The following is a 14,032-nucleotide window of genomic DNA, read 5'->3' as shown; positions in this document are numbered from 1 at the left end:
GTGACTCATGGGAAGATTCTTCATGATACTGCCATACCATGATCAGAGAGACTGCTATCCCGAAACGTAGCTAGTGGGATAAAATTCCCCAAGAAAAACTGCCCCAGTGAGAATATAGGTCATAAGCCCATTGTTTGCTTCTGAGGTTCTGGTAGACGAACAAAAAACACATACAGTAGAATAGAGACAGTTCCTCAAAGGAACTAATGCTGAGCAAGTAAATAAGAGATGCTTCGTCTATTAGGGAATAAAGAAGCATATATTCAAATTTCAGTTTTGTTTGTAGTCAGTTGATTGTGAATAAACTACACAGGATGATCGCATCCAAACCCATAATACAAAGATCAGTCTCCACAAGCTGATGTTTATACTTCCTTCCGGCTCTAAGATTCTGTCAGGTCCAGTGGTAATTAACTGGCATTTACATATGTTGGTGGAACTAATTTCCCTTAATCAGGCTTAAAGTCGAACAGATGCTATTACTTCTTTTCACTCCTTTTCTCCTACGAAAGCATATAATTCTGAAATGAAACTAAACTGGAAAAATGTGGATTTACTACTTCATAGTCCATAGTTGACCTTGTGACACACTTAAAATTGCTTTCTCTGAAGGAATGGAGGCTGTATAGACTAGGAAGGGGTCAGCTCTAACTCTATGTGAAAAATCTCAATGCTTTAAAAAATTTCCCCTTTAGTTTTCAGACAAAAGTTTTATCAGAATTGGACTTATAGGTATGTTCATATATAATATGTAAAATTTTATATAGACTTTGTTGTAGTATTTATTTAATCAGTGTTTATACTCATATGGCATGTACTTAAAAGCTACAAAAGTAATTTAACTTTTATCCATTTGTATTAGTGAATTTCAATCCTTATTGAGGAGTAAAGGAGATGTTTATGTATTGTCCAAACAATTCTAAGCACTTTATACTGTATCTTTTCTAAAATTTAATTTTAAGACAGTGTGTTTAAACTGCTACTTTTCATAATCATTGCATCTTACTAGAGATCAGTATCTTCATTCTATTACCTTATTGGTTACATTCATTAGTGTTATATAAAACTTCACATAAAATTAAATAAGAATTAAAAGTACAGCTAAGAATATAGTCATGATCTGTATGAGGGGATTCACTATCACCGTAATCCCTACTGTGGTTATTTTTCTTGGTTCTTGGGTCTCTCAACCATAGACATTTTCATTTTAGAGAAAATAAATCTGCTCCTCTGGGCTCTGGTCCCCTGAGTGCCCAGCCATGATATATTATCAATTTTTCTTGACCAAGTGGTACCTGTCCACCCTGTGCACAGCAGCAGACCTAGGACCTCTAGGGTTCTTATGTAATACATGATAAGCATTTCCCAGGACGCTCACATACCCATCTGCTGTATTCCTTTCATGGGGGATTTGGAACTAAGATTAAAAGAGCCATTTTTTCAAACTGATAAATATGCTCTCCACTGCTGACTTTCGGAATTACCCAAGATTCTTTGTTACAATCTTCTTCACTGGAGGAAGTGTCAGAGGAATTGTCTAACATGGCTCTACTAACAGCATAACTGATTTGTTAGGAGAGTTCCCATTTCTCTCATCTGCCTTAAAAGAAGCAGTGCAGATAGATTTTTCTCACCACACCTCCAGCATGCTTCTGAGAGATCTATCCATATAGTCATCACCTTTGTAACTCCCAGGTGAGAGAAATCCAATTCACTTTCAGCACAAGTGCTTTCTAAAATGGGTTCTAATTATTGTTTATCCCAGTACACCTGAAGGCTTGCCCACCAGAAGGGCAATCTGTGCCAGTGGCTTCTGTATGTTTCAACAAGAGTGTCATCTCCTGTTCTGTAAAGTCTTCTATTTCCTGTTTACTCAATTTCTCATTTTTTCACTAAATCTTGTGACAAAGAAAACTGTTGTTGCAGTTTCATCTCTTACAATTTAAGAAAGAACAGTAGGTCAGCAAAAGCTCTTTAGCCCTGCAAAAAAATGGGCCACAGTCAGAAGACCAAATATGCTTTAAATATGACTGTCACCCACTTTTAGCCATACGTTATCCCTAAAACTTAAAAAAAATTTAAATTCAACTAACCCATTTTGAATAAGTTGTTCATGTAGATGCTACAATATTCAAATTTACAAAAACTTACACTTTTGAAGCAATTAACTCTCAACTGTCCCCATCTACCAACATATCTTTCTTTGAAGCTACAGCTCACAGTCTACAAAAGCAATACACTCATAGAAAAGCACATAAAGCAACTATTTCCTGATTTATGTTTGGTTATTTCAGGCTTTCTAAGTTTAAAAACATTTCTTAAGTCAATGTTTTTGTGCACATATCATTTTCTGTATTTGCAAATACAACTGTAGAATAAACTCCCAGAAATGGGACTGGAGAGACAAAAGGGCATATTTTAAATTTTGAACAATGCTGTCAAATTGACTCACCTGAAGTTTCTGTCAATTCTACAGTATATAACATACATATATATATACACACAAACATACACACAGACTGTATATAGTCTTACAAAGCAGTTTTTTTTGCTGTGATAAAAAAATTATGATGTATTACATTAGTTTTCTATTGATTATAGGGGCAAATAATCAAGAAGACATGACCCCCAGTTGACCCATGAGCTGGGCCCCCACAATCTAAGGCTCCTCACCCCTTCCCCTGTCCTTGGAATGTGGGTTCTGCCTGTCTTCCCCACTCCCAGAGGCTGCCCCAAGGTTGGAGCCTTGAGATAGTGATGTGGCTTTGAGACCATCTGGACAATCTCAGACCAATGACTGAGCCTGCTAAAGCTTCCTTCCATACAATCTTTTAGGATTGGGCAGATTGTCATGGAGATCTGCTCATCTTAACTTGCCACCACCCAAGACAAGCTGAATGTTAACTTCTGTTTGCTTATTAGACCCGCCACCTACCAACTTGGAGTGGCCTGCCAACTCGTCTCTCCCTACCCCGTAGGCACAGGGCCAGTTTCAGATTACACCTGGGAAGCTCCCAAGGAGCTTACAGACCAACACTGACGCTTTAACTAATTTCCACAACTTAAGTGCTTAAAACAACAAAAACTTACAGTTCTGTAGTTCAGAAGTCCAAGCCAGGTCTCACTGGGCTAAAAGAAAAATCAAAGTTTCAGCAGAAGAGCAATCCTTTCTGGAGGTGCTGAAGTATAATCAGTTTCCTTGCCCTTTCCAGGTTCTGAAGGAGGCAGGCCCACATTCCTGCTGGCTCCCTTCCTCCAACCTCTGTAACAAGGCAACATTCTCTCTCTCTGTGCCTGACTGTGAGGAGTCACACCTTCCTTCAGTAGTCATATCTTCCTGTGACTAGCTCTTTCACCTCCCTCTTCTACTTCTAAGTAGTCTTGCATTTAAATTGTATCATCTGGATAATCTGCTACTTTAAAGACAACTGAGCAGGGACATTTGAACCTGAATGCCTCTTTGCCATGAAACTGAATGTATTCACAGGTGTTGGGGCACAGGGTATTCGTAACTCATATATAATAGCTCTAATTTTCATTTATCTTATTTTAAATGAAATTGATCACCACCCTTTTAAGAAACATTTTGATTTGTACTGATTGACTAAGGAAAAAACAGTACCCCATATATTTAATTATTTTATTTTTAATGTTTTATAAAAGTAGAAGTATAAGATTATTCACTAAATAAAAATAATCTTCAAGAGGCAGGGAGGTATATTTCATTTGGTCTTAAAATGAGAAATCTGGCCAAAGATTTTAATAAAAATGTCTTGAATACATTACTTTTTCAAATATCAACTAGGAAGTTGTTTTAGTGTACTTTCTTTCATGTTTATTAAATAAGACCCATTTGCCTGATCATTTATGAGCTTTTCAAAGTTGCCTTAGTCCCTACATTTAAAGAAAATAAATTCTCTGCTGTTGTTCTCCCCATAAAGTCTGGAAAAGGCACATTCTACTTCTAGTGAACTATATCAGATTCAGCTCATTTCTGCCATCCCGGCTTTCAGGGGGTGGCATGGAAGGAGTGAGGAACAGCTAAAAACAACTATATTTCCAGTGAGCTTTAATATTTGCTTTTAAGTAAACCACCTGAGAATGAATTCAAATGAAAGCGTGAAACATAATACAGACATGCTGTTTGTATTATATATGTTTCAATAATATATCAGAATATTAAAATAGTGACAACTGATGATATGGTTTATTTTAGGTTCATACGTGGTGCATATGAAAGGTTCATTTGTGAATTACAAAGAAAAATATATGCACATTAAACTTCATGTAATTCTGAAAACTATAAGTCCACAACTAGTCTAATCAAAAACATATTATTTTTGTGGGGAAAATTTAGGGGGATAAATGTGGGCTAGCATCAGCTTAGGGAATACAAAAGTATGGCAATTTTCATAGCTTGTTATGAAAACAAACAAACACATGGTGTGTAAAATACTAGTAAGACATATTTCATCCATATAAGTACTTACATATTTTATTGTCTTTGCAGTTCTGTCTATTCTTCATTGTAAACCTGGAAATTAAAAACACATTTTGTAATGTATAACGTCTTGATTAATGTAAAGATTTTAAATAAGGACAAAACATTTCCTTAGTCATTGGACTGATAACTTTCTGTTCCTTTTAATTTGATGACATTTATAATAAAATATCACATACTTGGTTAATAGCAAATTCAGAAGATTCTTTAGTAGCCAAACTAATCTCTTATTCTCTTGGTACTATAAGCAGAACATTTCCCTTTGATTTATACCTCTAATATAAAATTGCAATGCTTGAATATTATAATAAGTAGAATCCAAAATCACAGAATACAACTATAAAAGGGATTGCCAGTATTAATGATTTTTGATTAAGTGCGATTAATTTTATATACTTTAAAACAGATTACCAGTTTTGACTGGTTTCAGTTTGAGTACATTTCATCTTAGATTTATTTTCTTAATTTTTTTCTGTCAGAAAACCAAAGCTTAAAAACAGAAATTATTTTTAAAAATATTATTATTTCACTGTCTAAGTTAAATTTTGGTTCATGTGAGGTACCATTAATCCAGACAGTCAGAAACTAGAGTATATTTTGTAAGGTTAACACAGTGAATAGTACCAGAAAGAGTTAATAGTCAAAGTTAAATCTACCTATAAAAACACATAGAAAAGCTTAATTATATCCTCTACTATCTCTGTCAGTGTTTTGCTAATGCCTTTATCAATTTTCATAATAAACTTCACATTTTATTACTATTATTTTTATAACACAAAGAAGGGAATTTTCAAACATTTGATCTACAACATTGGGCATAAAGATCAGAAAGGCATTGTCTTGCTATTAGTGTGTCCTTGCAAGATAAATTTAAAATACTGGCAGAACTCTGAAAAAGTGGGATGACAGGCAGTACATACAGAGCACAGTATTTTCAATTAGTATTTTAATTATGCTTTGTGAAATCTACTAATACTTTTTTGTTTCTTAAAAATAAATGAGGTAAATCTCATCAGAATTATTTACTCCTATGGATAGCAATTTATATGATAAACCAGTTTGATCTACAATTGCACTGCAAAAACCCAATTGTCTCATGCTGTTCATGAAAATCAATAATAGGACACAGACTGTGATGCTATTAAAGCAATTCAATAACAGAATATTAGGATGTCTACTAACAGATCACAAGTGAGTACCAGAATTTTATATGATGCTGGTAGAATGTTGTAACACTGTAGTGTTTCCTTTTGTTTTACTGTTTAGGCAATAAATAATATTACTAATGCAATTGTGTTTCCATGCCTAGAACACTAACCCCAGATCACAGTATTGCATTTTTATACTAAAATGAAAATTTTTCCTATTTTGGAAATGGCTTGATACTTGTGCATGTTTTTCAAACTGTAAATATTTTGGTATATTTGCATTTGTTACATTTGGACAACATACTGTTAAAAAAAGTTAAGTAGAGCAATATTGTCAGAAATGAACTTATTACTTTATATGGCCATGAAAATTTTCTCTCTGAAAACAAGTTGTCTATCATCTTACTCATCAGAAAATTCTCCTTTACTTTTCATCCAGTTCAACACCAGAGAGTCATTTAACACAAAACTTTCTGATTTTAAATATGAAGGAACTGAGCCATTAATATTCAATTATTTTTCAAAAATCAAACTCAGTTATTGAACCTGTACTAAAGAATAAATTCTAAACTACTATTTAACCATTAGGACAAAGTCATTATTTCTTTTTGATGGTACAGAAATATGTCTGTGATGCTTAGATTATGATATATAGTATCAATTCTAAAGAATTTGGTATTGATCAAATTCATAGTCAAATTCATTACTGTGGATAATGGAGTTAGTATCGAAAACTAAATAATTGTGGGATTTTTCTTTTTGATGGATGGGTGCATTCTTGGAATAATAATTTGAAAAAGACATAAATACATGTTAAATGAGATACAATGTATTCTATACACATTGCATTCCATTGGAAGAAGATAATAAAGTTAGCTCAATAGGCATGGTAGAAAGTTGTCACTTCTGGCATCCACAATCTTCTGCAAAGATAGCCTTTGGTCATTTTGAACACTATCAGTACTTTTCCCCTGATAAAATTCATGAGCAACTAGACAGACAAGCTTCTGAAAATAGACTGGGACAGTTGTCATAATTTTAACAAAAGCTTAATGAAACTTAAAACTATCTTGCACATCCAGATGGACTAAGGTTATATTAGAATACTTGCTGTTTCTGTAGTTACTTCAATCTATGCTGCTGGCTTCCATAGAAACAGTATGTCAGCATGACATGCCTTGTAGCAATGTAAGATTTCTGTTGAAATGGAGTGTTTACCAATGAATCTTTTGGACTCCTCAAAAATAAATGTGGTAATTATCTAAATGTGATTTTTATCACTCATAAAATGCTCAAAAAATTTCCTTTCACATAGCAGTATCTAGAGCTGCTTGCCTCCTTCTACATGTTTCCTGTGTATGCAATACATCATGTTTTTGGCTGGCATATGACCATGTACCAGAGTAACCTAAGCCACATTTAAACAGTTTCCCAGGTCTCTCTATGCAGGAATATATCTCAAAAACCTCAGCTAAGTTTTCTATTCTATATACATAATGATAAATATGCTCTTCTGCTGGGGGCCATTTTCACAGCTTCCTCTCCAATAATTAAATGACTACCAGTAAGCATATTGTCCATAGGACTTAGAGAATCAAAACATTCTTCTTAATACTGCTTTTAGCAAAAATTATTTTATCATTTTACTTCCATATTTCTTAACATCTTAAATTTATTACTTATTAAGGGAAAGGTTATTTTTTAGCAGTTTAATCCTCTTTACATAGTTAATTAGCATCAAATGCTTCTATCTTCTGGGGCAAATTTTTTGGAGCGTAAAGCTCTTGGTGTGTCTATAGGTACATGATAAATTTTGGTTAAGGAAATGACATTTATAAAATTAGTATCTTTCCTGTAGACCATTTTTGAATGGGAAAAAGGGTCTGAATCAGTTTACCAATCTGAAATATGTATTTTAAGAATTAAAAGATTATATTTTTCTTGAAGTAGCATGTGATGAAATCACATCTTGCAACAAAACAGAAATTATATTTTCCATATTCTGTCTTGCCAAAGAGTTATCCTGTATACATGCAGTGATCTTGTGCACATTCACACAAGAATGAACCTAAGAAATATTGTGAGACAGCTATTAAATAAATGGAAGCCTTTGTCTCAGACACTTAGGGAGGAGAAAAAATTTTAAACTATTAAAACAAATTTTAAACTAAAAAATTAAGACAAGATAAAATGTCTGGGGAGTTCTAAGAAGATTTAAACATTCATATGAAAAAAACACATGGGATCTAGAGAGTCAGATACTTGGTGTGGTAAATGTTCACTTGACATGGTGTTTAACTGCAAATAATGGATACTTCCAAGGGAATCAAATAAATGTTTTGAATCAAGACCAGATAGACAGATAAGAAATAGAACTTGGTAAAGAAACCGCAGTTCTCAGGAGGGAGGCAGCCTTAACTTAAAGAAGTACTCTAGGTTCCAACAACTAATTTGCTTTTAACTTACTAATTTTACATAATGTTCATTGTGCAATATCTAAAAAAAAATTACTGTTAAATCTGTATGACTATTTGAATACTATATGCCAGTAAATTGCATCAGAGCAGTAGAAATAGAACAAAATAAAGAAGTAAAGAAATCCCAAAGAGGAAACAATTCTGTTTAAATTTAAATAGTGACAGTAGTGACCAAGGGCACAACATGGGCCTCTTATGAAGCTATCATGGGTATTTTATCCCCTATACAGAGAATGTAACTGGGGTATTACTTGATAATTTTATACTCATATCTTTGCAATTTAAAATATTGAGTTATAAAAAACAAAGAAATATGATTTTTAACTTGCCAAATTCAAATATGAATCAGTGATTTCTCGTATGATCTTCTCAGTAAGTAGATCCTTTCTTTTATCTTGTGTAGGCCTTCTACATTTAAATATTCTTTAATTTTAAACACTTAGATTTTAAGACTTGTTTGCTAAATGTATTCTCTCCTATTCCAAATACTGATTTTAAAATGTAAAATTTTTGTTATTTTCTACACAGTTTTACATGCTTGCAACCCTATTGTTGTATTTTAGTAATAGGTTGTACCAACCCTGATTTCAAGCAACGCTGAGAAATTGCAAAGTACATTATGTACTATAAAGATGAGCCCATCTTCAAGCACATTTTGCATTTCTCAAAGAGCAATATTCTAGACATAGCTATGGGAAGGAATATCTACCTATATTTATATAGGATCATATTCTTATGATCATTCAAAATTCATCTTAGCAAGATCATTTTTCCTGGAAGTCCTTTAAAATGCTTTTATTGGAAAGTCTATGGGTTCCCTGCTATCTTCATGAAGCTAAGGAGAAAGGCTTGCCACTTTTTTTTTTTTAATGGAGTAGAATTCTCATCATCCCTTAAAAGTAAAAGAAAGAAAGGTGCCCGAGTGTGACTTTTTAGTTGCCACACTTCTTTCTTCACGTTCTCCTCAATCACTAAAAGGTTGGAAAATAGTAGAAAATTTCAGAGTTGCACAGGCACATGAATCAAGTCTTCAAACTTAATGGTGAAATAGTATTGTGTATGAATCTAGGTGCTCTGATGAAGGGTTATTTTCAGTAAATGTTGAAAGGTTGACAGTAGTTGCTTTGTAGATGTGGAAAAACCATGTTGATACCAATCATATAAAATCGCTCCTTTAATGGGAGGATTTTTTTTTAAAGAAAGAATTTCTTTGGAGTACAGATTTTAAGTCAGGGAATACAGTTCCTGGAAAGTTCATATGAAGTTACAGTTGACTCAAGTTTAAAATGTCAGAAAGGAGAATAAAGTAATACAAAAATATGCTCTCTTTGTGCTCATCATTGCATATTTTTCTTTCTATTTGTTACTCTATTTTGCTCCTATGAGAAAGATAATAGTCTGAGAATTAGGTGGCTGAGCATCAGTGTATAGATATACACTCTTACACTGGTGTCTCTAAAGTAGTCTCACTCGCAAACCAACCTGAGACTATGAATTTGCTAAGATTATGATACCAAATAAAACTCCTTTTAGAAAAGATAGCATTAAAAGCATTGTTATTTGGGGGAAAAATAGATGTACTTTGTAACTGAATTCTATATTCTCTAAGAGATGGAGTGAATTAGTTCACTGAAAGAAGTGACCCTGGGTTTTTCTAGAATGATCAGTCAGTCATTCGGTGGTCTGAGTGTTCCTGTTTGTTTTCCATCTTCACTCAGAACAGGGCTTGAGGGATGACATGAAGTGGTGACAGAAAAGTGATGACATAAAAGATGGAAAGAGAGAGGGAAAGAGAAGTGTTTAAATGGAAAGTGAAAGTGTTGTCTTTAAGGCCTATCTTTAATGATTACTATAAAAGTTCTTTGAAATAAACCAGCTGGAATCCATTATTTTTCCTTTGCCTTAAGTATAACTACATATTTCTTAAACTTTGTATTATACTTAATTAAAAATATGTGTACATTTTTCCCTTTCAAACAAATATTTTTTGCTGAAACAAGTTATATTCTAGTATTTTTAAAGAAAAAATAATTATACTGAATTAAACTAATACTTCTCTTTAGCTTTTCCATATTTAAAAAAATTCACTCCACTAAAAAAATTATCCTGGAGGAAATGACAGCTAACAATTCTGTATTTTTCCTTCTTTAAACATTAGCCTAATTAAATACAATTAATTTAGGTTTGAATACTAGCTTTATGTCAACAGAATCATACTGAATCATCCAACCTCCTTTAGTAACATAATACAAAACCTTGGAATTTTCCATGCAGTTATGAGTTCCATCGCGTTTTCTAATTTGTGACCTCATTTCAAATGATAACTTTTTTTTTTTTTTGTATCTGAAGTTAGTAAATGTCTGGCAAACCTATTTATCTCCTTGCTTGTTGACCTCTGTCCTTAGATATACTACAGGCTACTCAATGCCAATAACTGGATGTTCCTCAAACTCTTCCTGACCCATACATTCCTTTAGTATTCCCTAATAATATACAAGAAACTACTGATTTACTCAGGGCTAAAATCTTGCTGTTTTCCCTAACATATCAATATTTTTCTGTAACCATCACCCTGGATATAATCCATCACATTCTATTAATGAGTCTATTATTCATAAGATTATAACATTTCAAAACTCTCCTATCAATTTAGTGAACCTCTTTTCCCACTGGCAATAAATTAACTGACAGGCCTTCACCTTTATCTACTTCTGTAGTTCAGATCTGATTATTCCTCACCATGGTTCTCAAGCTAAAAATCTATCCCATCTAGCCCAGGGTACCCATTCTTCAAAATAGTTGGCAATAACAGGATCACAGATATGCAGTATCAGGATAGGATGATCCCTGAGAGACATTTTCCAAATTGTGATTCATACCCAATACTTAAGACACTATTTGATTTTATCAACTGCTAACCTTCTATATACCTAGTTTACATCTGTTTTCAGAGTAATTGCAAGAAGTCCTAAGCTATCATCCATAAACATCTCATGTCTACATATAAGTGCAGCAGTAAAGCTTGTAGTTTAATGTTCTTATTATATATAAAAAACATGGAAATAATCTGAATAAAAAAAATACTCTTTAAAAAACAATTACACTTTTTGCTGTGAATCTAAACACAAACATTGGAAAAATGGTATCAAACTAGTCAAAGGGAAATATTTCACTTTTCTTGGGCAAAGGAAAATATAAGTCTGCCTCCACGTTTTTGGCATGATCAGAATTATAAGGGTTCAGTAGTGTGTTATATATAAGCACATTCCCCAGTGTGCACTGAAGTCCTGTTTGATCTGTAAGTTTTCTCTGTCCACTGTCATCTCTCATATTCTTGCCTTGTGATTTGTGCTCCAACGTAATCATCTACAAATTCCTGAACAATCACCATTTGCATATTAGGGTGCTTGCACCACTATTTAGAGCATAGACCTTCTGTTTTTCTCCTACTCATGTATCCAGACTTAGATTAGAGATTACGTCCTTCTTAAAATCAGATTTTGGCCTGGATATCCTTCCCATATATTCCTCTGTATATTGCAATCATAGTATAGTGAACAATGCTTCTCTTCATGATGGCCTAATTTGTTAGATTCTTTAAGAGTTATTAAGGTATGGTCTGGGTTTTAGATATTTTGTTGAAAGATGGCATTCCAAATAGTAGACACATTATAAACTGCACTGCAGAAGTGAGAATATGTAAAGAATGTGCCCACTTTTTCAAGTGAGCAGGAGTGTTTTAGAGTCCCAGGAAGATTATGATGTGATGAGTCACGAGAATGAACTCACATGATTAGAAAAATGATTTTTAAAAATTTGAGGTTCCTACACAGCAGCCATGATTCAATACACTAGAAAATGACCATTGCAGATATTTTAAATGCAGTATCATAAAGATATTTTTAATTAAAATAATCAAGGATCATTGCATAGACTGAGCAACATGGACGTAAGTTGATGCAATAGACTGTAAAATAATACAGAAGGTTATACTATTAAGATTTACAGAAAAGCAGAAGAGGAACGTTTGAGATGTACTTCAAATAACAACAACAACAACATATTGTTCCAGAAAAGGGGTCTGGCGATGGTTATAAAAGGGGGTAACTACTGCAAGAGTGAACACTTTGCTGTCCCTCTGAATCAAGTGGACTCTGTCCTTTGGAACAAGGTTTGCCCGGGAAAGGGAATTGATACCCTGCATCATCAGTTGGTATTGTCCTTCCTGTGTAACCTGGGGTTGGCATTGACCTTGATATGTGGTTATTTTTATAAGCCTACCCAACTAGTTTAGGCTCTAATTCCCACAGACCATGGAAAAAGCAAAGAAAAATGGGGAGAGGGCAAGGTATCATTCTTGAGCTAATAACTGTAAGCCTTTTATCTTTCATATATTCTATCTTTAAATTATTATTCAAAAACATGAGGAATTGTTTTGAACAACATTGAAAGATAAAGCTAATTGTTTGAAGACTGTTCTAAAAGGTTTAAATTTCTCCTGTTATTAAAAACTAGTTTTTCTATAAAATCAGTCAAAACTATTGTTAACATTCAAAGCCAATGTCTTTTGTAAGCTATTATCTTGCTAATGGAGCTCCTTTAAATGCATAAGAGTAGAATAGTGATCTGATAAAAGTTTAAAAATTTTTATATAATCTATTTTTTAATAAACAGGTTCACTTATCAATTATACAATGTTAAAATGTAAATACACTGCAATTTATATGAAAGGAAAATATTTACTCCCTGATTTCTTGTGGATGATGAAAGTGACTTGATTTTCAGATGCTTATTGGCCTAAAAAACTGAAAATACATGCTGATCTTCCAGAAACCTTTCTATTTTCACATTTCAATATATGAATGAGGGCTAATCATCTGGTAGTAAATGTCTAATCAGTTTGGTATTATTTTCCCCTATTTTCTTAACTCTCTCATATCTGCATGAAGAGCAAATGAAAACTGATCTATAACTTATTTGGTTTTCAACCTTAAGGATATTATCCAAATCTTCCTCTTAAGTTGCTAATTTTTGCGTCTCAATTTCCAATGAATAAAAGCATCTTTGCCCATACAGAGTCTTTTTAATATCCTTAGTCTTTTTGTTCTTTTATTTCATAGCTGCTTCTAATCAGTGAACAATTGCTAGCTCTTAACAGTGAATGTGTTTTCGATCAATAATCATAATGATTATATTTTTCTTACTTGTAAAGCAAGATGAAAGTTTTAAAATTGCCTTAAGAAAAGCAATATATACATTAAATATATAGGAACATGGATTGTCATTAAGTTTAATCATTTCTTTACATGAAATTACCACATAAAAAATTCTAAAACATGATGGCAAATGCATCTTCATGAAGTTTCATTAAACAAATATAAGTATATTCCATTCTCAAATTTCTCTCAGAAACATATCATGTAAGAATTTTAAAAATTCATTAGAAAATGAAAAGCTGATATACTAAGAAAATATTCTATAATCTTATTTTAAATCAAAGCCTTGCTCATTCATGTTGAATATATAGATATAACATACAATTCAAAATTCTGGAAAGAAAAACAGAAAAGTTTTGGACCTCTATTTTTGATCAAAACAGAATAACAGAATGAGATTTACCTTTCTTCTCCCCAAAAAAGAGACCACATATATATAATAAGACATGGTTTTCAACACATTGGACACTAAGCAATGAGTGGTGGTAATCTCAGGAAGACAAAACAAGAAGTTTTAAAACTGTCTCAATTTACTGCCAGGAAAGAGCTTCCAGTCCCCAGAATAGGGTGAGTGACATCAAGTGAACTTGAACTGAAGAGTTAAGAAGATGTAGCTATGGAACCAGAGAGGTCAAGGTAGCACAAGTACACAGGACAGTGTGCAAATAGAAGAGAGAGGTACAGAAAGAG

At 33.1% G+C, this 14,032-nt stretch overlaps 1 pseudogene; it reads right to left on the bottom strand.

The window, feature by feature from the left end:
* Positions 1-1,050: 1,050 nt before the first annotated feature.
* On the bottom strand, positions 1,051-3,331 carry LOC108396462 (protein BTG4 pseudogene; annotated as a pseudogene).
* Between the last annotated feature and the right edge of the window lie 10,701 nt (positions 3,332-14,032).

Source organism: Manis javanica, chromosome 1 (genome assembly GCF_040802235.1).
Source record: "Manis javanica isolate MJ-LG chromosome 1, MJ_LKY, whole genome shotgun sequence".
Lineage (NCBI taxonomy): Eukaryota > Metazoa > Chordata > Mammalia > Pholidota > Manidae > Manis > Manis javanica.
Note: the sequence above shows the minus strand (reverse complement) of the source record. Positions and strands in the feature narration are given on the sequence as shown.